Genomic DNA, 6,345 nt, shown 5'->3' on the forward strand with positions numbered 1-6,345 from the left:
CGTTGAACTCTGAAACGTTCTTTTTTAATTTTTTAGTGCAATCATGAATGTGGAAATAATGTATACATTTCGCATTAAATATCGTTAAGTCTTATGGCGAAAGGCTGGATCGTATGGTGAGCTATTCGCATTTTTGACAAGTATAAACGTATGTCTTTCTTTGCACAGCTGTTTGTAGCGAGAGAAAAAGGCCAAAGGAAGGCATGGAGCCTAACCAGGTTGCACCCGGATTGCTACCCTACACGTGGGGCGAGGGAATTGGAGGAAAAGAAAAGCGAAAGAATGAAGAATACTCAATAGGCTCGCACGCATCGAAGCGTTCACCGCGCGTACCCAGAAGACCTCGATCTGAAAACCGTTTCAGAGTTTGGCTTGTTTCTAATTGTCGGCAGAATCGATCACTGTATATGGCTACGAGGTTTCGATTCAACGTACAAAAACCACAGCCTCATTATGAGGAACGCCATTGTGGGGGACTCCCGAATTAATTTCGGCCACCCGTGCTTCTTTGACGAACACCTAATTATAGGCACAAGGGCGTTCTTTGCATTTCGCCCCCATCGAAATGCGGCCGCCGTGACCAGGAATCGAACTCGCGTCCTCGAGCTTAGCAGCGCGATAACTGTTTTCAAAGAGAAAGGAAAAACCCGCGCTGGGTAAAAAAGTAGTGCTTGCTTGTGTTACGGTTTTGAAGCTTACTCCTTGGAAGATGGTGTATTTGGGCTGTTTAGTATATACTTGCTGGGCAACCAGCGCCAAAAACGGCACATAACGATGGTCAGTCCCCTCACTTCTTACGACCCGTTTTTCACGCTCCCTACCCAGCAAAGTAGCGCCTCCCGAAGTTGTCAGTGTGAAATTTTATTCTCTGTTACTGACATCAGTTTCCACTTGCACAGAACTTAATTTTAAGACTTAGATGAGCACTGGTCACAGAGACAGATAATCATCTATTCGACGTGGTTTAGGTACTACTGCTTCCGTTTCTGCGCTTTGGCGTATTAGCAAACGGGCTTTCAATTCATTTTATATTTTTTCCTACACGTTACATGTCAAAGGTACCACTAAAGCGTCAGCTTTGTGGGATCCCCGCCACATTACATTTATTCAAAACATTGAGGTAATACAAAACCGCGCTGCCCGTTTCATCGTATCTAATTGCCACAAAATATCCAGTGTAACCATGAAAGCATCGCTACAACTTCCTTTACATGTCTTGATCATAAGATTCACTGTCATAACTCATATCGGTCTTTATTGCTAAAACATTCCGCACTTTTCATATCAGCATCCCTAGAATTGGCCGAGGGTTCAGGTTCCCAAATGTAACACAATTACCCATTCATTGTCATCATTGCCCAAGACTGCACGAGATTGGAAGCAGCTTCTTGGTCCTTAACAACAATCCGCGTCCCTATATATTTAAAAACGCCTTGTTATCTAATAACCTTGACCATTGCGTGATTTTATCTCCGTGTTGTACTACTGCGAGTTGCCTTATATATTTACCGTAAACAGTGTTTCAAGAAATGTGTCCGAAAATCATCAAAAATAAGGGAAAAGGAATATTTGATAGCTGCCTTCATAATTACTTTTTCTGTGGCGGGAGGCGTCTCAAGACGACTAGACACCGCAATTACGGCATCAGTAAAATAAAATAAATTAAATAAATTTTGAATTACCGGAGACAGGCGGTAGGAGAATCGCTGTCATTCTTAAGAAGAGACCATTGCCGCTTTGCGATTTTGAAAAAGATGGTCTCCGGTAATTATCGGGAAGGAAGGAAATTCAACCAAAGTCACTGGTAAAAACCGGAACTGAAGCTCTGATGAGCGCAACTAGCAGACGATCAGAATGACGTCACTGTTCGTGACGGCGATTCCAGAGGTGTTAGTTCTGCATTTGTTACCGTACGAGCTCCATACATGCTCTAATCGCAAATGAAACACGCACAACCACAAGAAAAGTTTATCGATGGTTCGTACAACGACGCTCGCTCATTCTGGACGTCTCCGAAGAATATGGCAGTTGTGCTCTTCCGAATTTTCGGTGTCAGTTACGCCGGCTAAATAAGACAGATTTCATTACTCGCTAATAATTGCCAGCACTTTTGCGAAATCTGAAAGTGGCAACAGATTCTTCACACGAAGGGCTGCAATTTTCCCATTTGACACGACCGCCTGTCTCCACCAATAAAGAAATCTAACTTAATTTCAATTAATTGCAGGCGTAAATCATGCCCCCACTCATCTTAAGATGTCTGCCGGCACAGAAAAATTAATTATGAAGGCAGCCTGAAAATATCAATTTGCCTCATTTTTGAGGTTTTTCGGACACATTTCTTGAAACGGTCTGTGTAATAATGTACTTACGTGCTTATTTGCGTATGTATTACTGCTACGTTGTGTTAAGTTCTCAAACTTTTTCTTGCCTATTATTCGACTGATATATTCATGTACGATAGCCCCTCCTCTCTGTAATTTACCCTGAGAGTAAAATAAAATAACTAGATATGTAAAGGCACCAAAGTCTGCCCGACAATTCTGCCCGGTGTGAGTTCCAACAACACGCTTTTTGTATAACGTGTAGCGAAAGGGTATGTGCGAAGCGCATGCTCTCTTGCTCGCGTTTTCATAACTCAGAAATAAAAATAAAATATACTACTACCATCAAGGAACTCCTGAAGTGAGGGTTATTTTTTTGGAAACCACGCTTTTATTAGGCCTTCGTCTTAATGGCATTCCAAATCTGGTAGCATGCTCCGGAAATATTGTGAAAAAGGCTTGTCATTCGGGTCAGGGCGTGAGGCGCTCTGCAAAGAATCATTGAAACTATTTGATTTGCATTAAAATACTTTTGACACGTAATTCGTTTGGCCTCTAAAGACACATTAATTTTGCTTATGCCGCTATAGACACATTACTTGAGTCGGACATCACCGGCGATAACATTGTTCTGTTAAATAAGGCGATTGTAGAAGTCGCACGAATAACTTTGTAGCTGATTACTTGAAGGCACATGTTGAAACCTAGGTGTTAAAGCGACGCAGTGAAGGATACACATGAATGAGGATGTAGTGCACAGATTCACTTTGGTTCTTGAATGTGCATGCTCTTTAGAGCACGCATAAATTAGCGTTCCAGCCTACGTTCTGTTACTCAGCTGCGCGGAATAAGGTAACAAAACTTACATCTGGGCGAGTTGTTTAGGCTATGTTACAGAGTAACAGCGATTGCCCCGCCGTTCTCCACATTCTTGTCAATGCATGACAGCCAAGCTGTAGATGGCTAGGGTTCCGTGTATTTTTTTCTGTACGCCAACAAAAACGTCCCCTCTCCGATCACGTGCTCGGCTATAGTTTCCTCCGGCTCCCCAAAATGGCGGTAGTCGTCCACGCTGGAACGCAATAAAATAAATGAAACCAGCTGCTGTCGGTAGCACGTTCCATTTGTGTTCTACAGCTGCTAGGGTAAGGCAACGTATAGTTAGGTATAGTTCGCCGGCGTACGGACTCGAGGGCAGGAGGCGTTGCCATGTATGCAAAAGACAATACATGCTTTCAACCGCACATGCTGCCCGCCTCGCCAGATAAAGGTGTCGCCGTCTGTGCTGATGTGTGCGTCGTTCGAAGAGCGGACGGAATTGTATTGCTGTGTACAAATTCTCGGCTGCACCCAAGAGCCAAATCGAGAAACTCATGCCGACGCACATTCATTGGCTCTCAGGGATGACAGCACCACGCCAATCGTAGTCATTGGCTATTTGAACATCGACAGACCGAATAAGTGGCGTTTTACGCAATATGTGTTGGAGTGGTTTGGTTTTATGTGCAGCGCACATTTCGCACAATGCACCAGTCAGCGCCGTTCGTGCATAGATTTCACTCTGGCTAAGAATGTGTCTAAGGTTGTACGCGAGTGGATCAGTGTGTGCCATAGTGACCACGAGGCCAACACGACCAAAAGATATGACCCACCGATCAAAACGATGACCAGCAATCAAGTCAATAAATGAATTCGTACCTTCGATCAAATTCGGTCACCTCTGGGTCGTGTGCTAACCAGCTTCGCTGGTCATCCAACTACGGTGGAATAGCTCACAATGTTTTTGTTGCTCTGTTGCCGATATGGTGTCCGAAATTAATGACAGATTTAAGTAGGTGCACTGGCATGTATAGCATGGCATAGTACAGCAATGTAACGTGAATTAGCAACCTCGATGATGCAAGCGAATGCATCTGTGCGTAGTCAATAGTGATATATATGTACTGTGATGTCTGATATCTAGGTATGCCTTCACTTCAACGCAACGTGCCCTATCCTACGCAACTGCTGTCGTGACGTTACAGTTCACGACATGGCCGAATTTGTAGCTCCGCAGCCCGCCAGATGAACCAATGAGAAACAGTTGTACATGTTTACATATAAAAAAGGGGACCTACAAGAGGGGTGGCGATGGACGCTGGGACATGGTTTTTAACGGACTTCGGTTTAAACGGATGCGTACCGTCTGTGTACACGGACCTTCAGGTGCATTGAAGCAAGAAGACATTGCGGCTTCGTTTTGTGACATTACTTAATTTTTTTTTATGGTCAGATGAGTCGGCTAGATCACGGAAAGTTTATGCTACGTACCACCTCTCGTGATGAGATACGCTCGAGTGCACCGGTAGCAGCAGATTCGAACAGCGACAAAAAATTACACCATCTCCCGCTAAAAGGGACCATGAGGCGATGCGAAGGCGGAGCACTTGCACGATCGCGTTCCGTTGGCGTTCTTGGGCATGCTACCGATCTCGCGTCGTGGAACGCGAAGAAGAACACTACGCGCATCGTGTCTTCCCTCTAGCCTAGCCGTTAAATCTCACAGGGCGAGCGGGGAACGCGGTCGACAGGCGCGCGAGAGGGGGGCAGCGTAGGAGAGGAGAGAGAGGGGGAGGGGACGCGCATGCGCTGGCGCTCATCGCGGCGTTGTGCAGGAGAGAATTTCGGCATGTCGAGCCCGCATCTCAGAGGAGTCAACCGAAGCAAGCGCTGGACAAAGCGCGCAGCGCTCTACCCGCTTGAAGGAGAGGAGACTAGAGGAGGAGAGTAGCACATGCGCTGCGAGAGCAGAAGCGAGAAGAGGTTCTTGATGGAAAATGGAAAATAGAAAGGTGGGGGAATGACACAGTAACTGTCTGTCAGTCGAGGACACCACAACCGCGTCACTTTAGGGTAAGGGGGGTAAAAGGGAAGGAGGAGATAGGTGGTGGGAGGAAAGGGAAGGTCACAACAGGTAGAGGGCTGGGGGCAGAGGAAGGGGGGAGATCCGTCGTTGTCGTTGCTGGTCAGGCGCTAAGCACGGCCTAGAGGCGGTCTGCGAGTTGCGCGGCATCAATGCACTCGAGCACCGCGCGTAGGGCACCGCGAACACGGTTCATGGCTCCGGCCGGGTGCAGCACATCGTTCATGGTCGCGCAGGGTAACCCTAGCTTCCTGAAGGCGCGCGCGAGGTGCTCCCGTTGCGGCGCCAGAGCGGTACTGGAGATGAGGAGATGCTGGAGTGTTTCTTCCTCACCGCAGTCGCCGCATAGGGGTGAGGGAGCACCGCGAAGGCGGTGCCGGCGCTCGGCGGGCCAGACAGAGCCGGTCCGCAGTGCGAGCAGAAGGGAGCGCTCCTTACGGTTTAGCATTCCCTCCGGTAGATAACGCGGGGGGCAGCCGGAGGCTACGCGCGCATCAGGGTGGTTGCGAGCGAGCTCTCGCCGGATGTTCTGGCGTGCTGAATCTACGGAGTCCGCGTACGTTGTCAGCGGAACTGCAGGGTCGTGTGCAGTCCTCGCCAGGTCGTCAGCAGCTTCGTTCCCCGCGGTTCCAACGTGTGACGGTATCCATTGAAGAGCCACGTCGCAACCGTGTTCTCGCAGTGCGTGCAGTTTGACGGCTACACGCTGTGCGAGTGGGGGGCGCGCTCCTCTCTGGCGAGCTGGCGGAGTGCCGACCGCGAGTCCGTGTAGATCGCGGCGCGATAGATGTGCGCCGATTCACGGATGAGGTCAGCAGCGAGGTGGATTCCTACCAGCTCCACCGTGGTGGAGGACGCAAGGTAGGCAAGCCGGCATTGGCGCTTCAATGCCAGCTGCGGTGCCGTGCAGGCAGCGGCCGCAGAAGCGAGAACGCAGGAGAAGCGCAAGCAGGTGCTGGGAGAGAAGTGGGGAGAGTAATGCGCTGCAGTTGGAGAGAGGGAACGAGGAGAGTTGCGCATGCGTAGTGTGAATGCGGACGCCAAGGCTCATGCCGCGGGACATACCCCCGAGCAAGAGATGCTTCGCATCTAAAAAGCAGCACACTCTATCCCTTGTAT

Source organism: Rhipicephalus sanguineus, chromosome 4 (assembly GCF_013339695.2).
Source record: "Rhipicephalus sanguineus isolate Rsan-2018 chromosome 4, BIME_Rsan_1.4, whole genome shotgun sequence".
Lineage (NCBI taxonomy): Eukaryota > Metazoa > Arthropoda > Arachnida > Ixodida > Ixodidae > Rhipicephalus > Rhipicephalus sanguineus.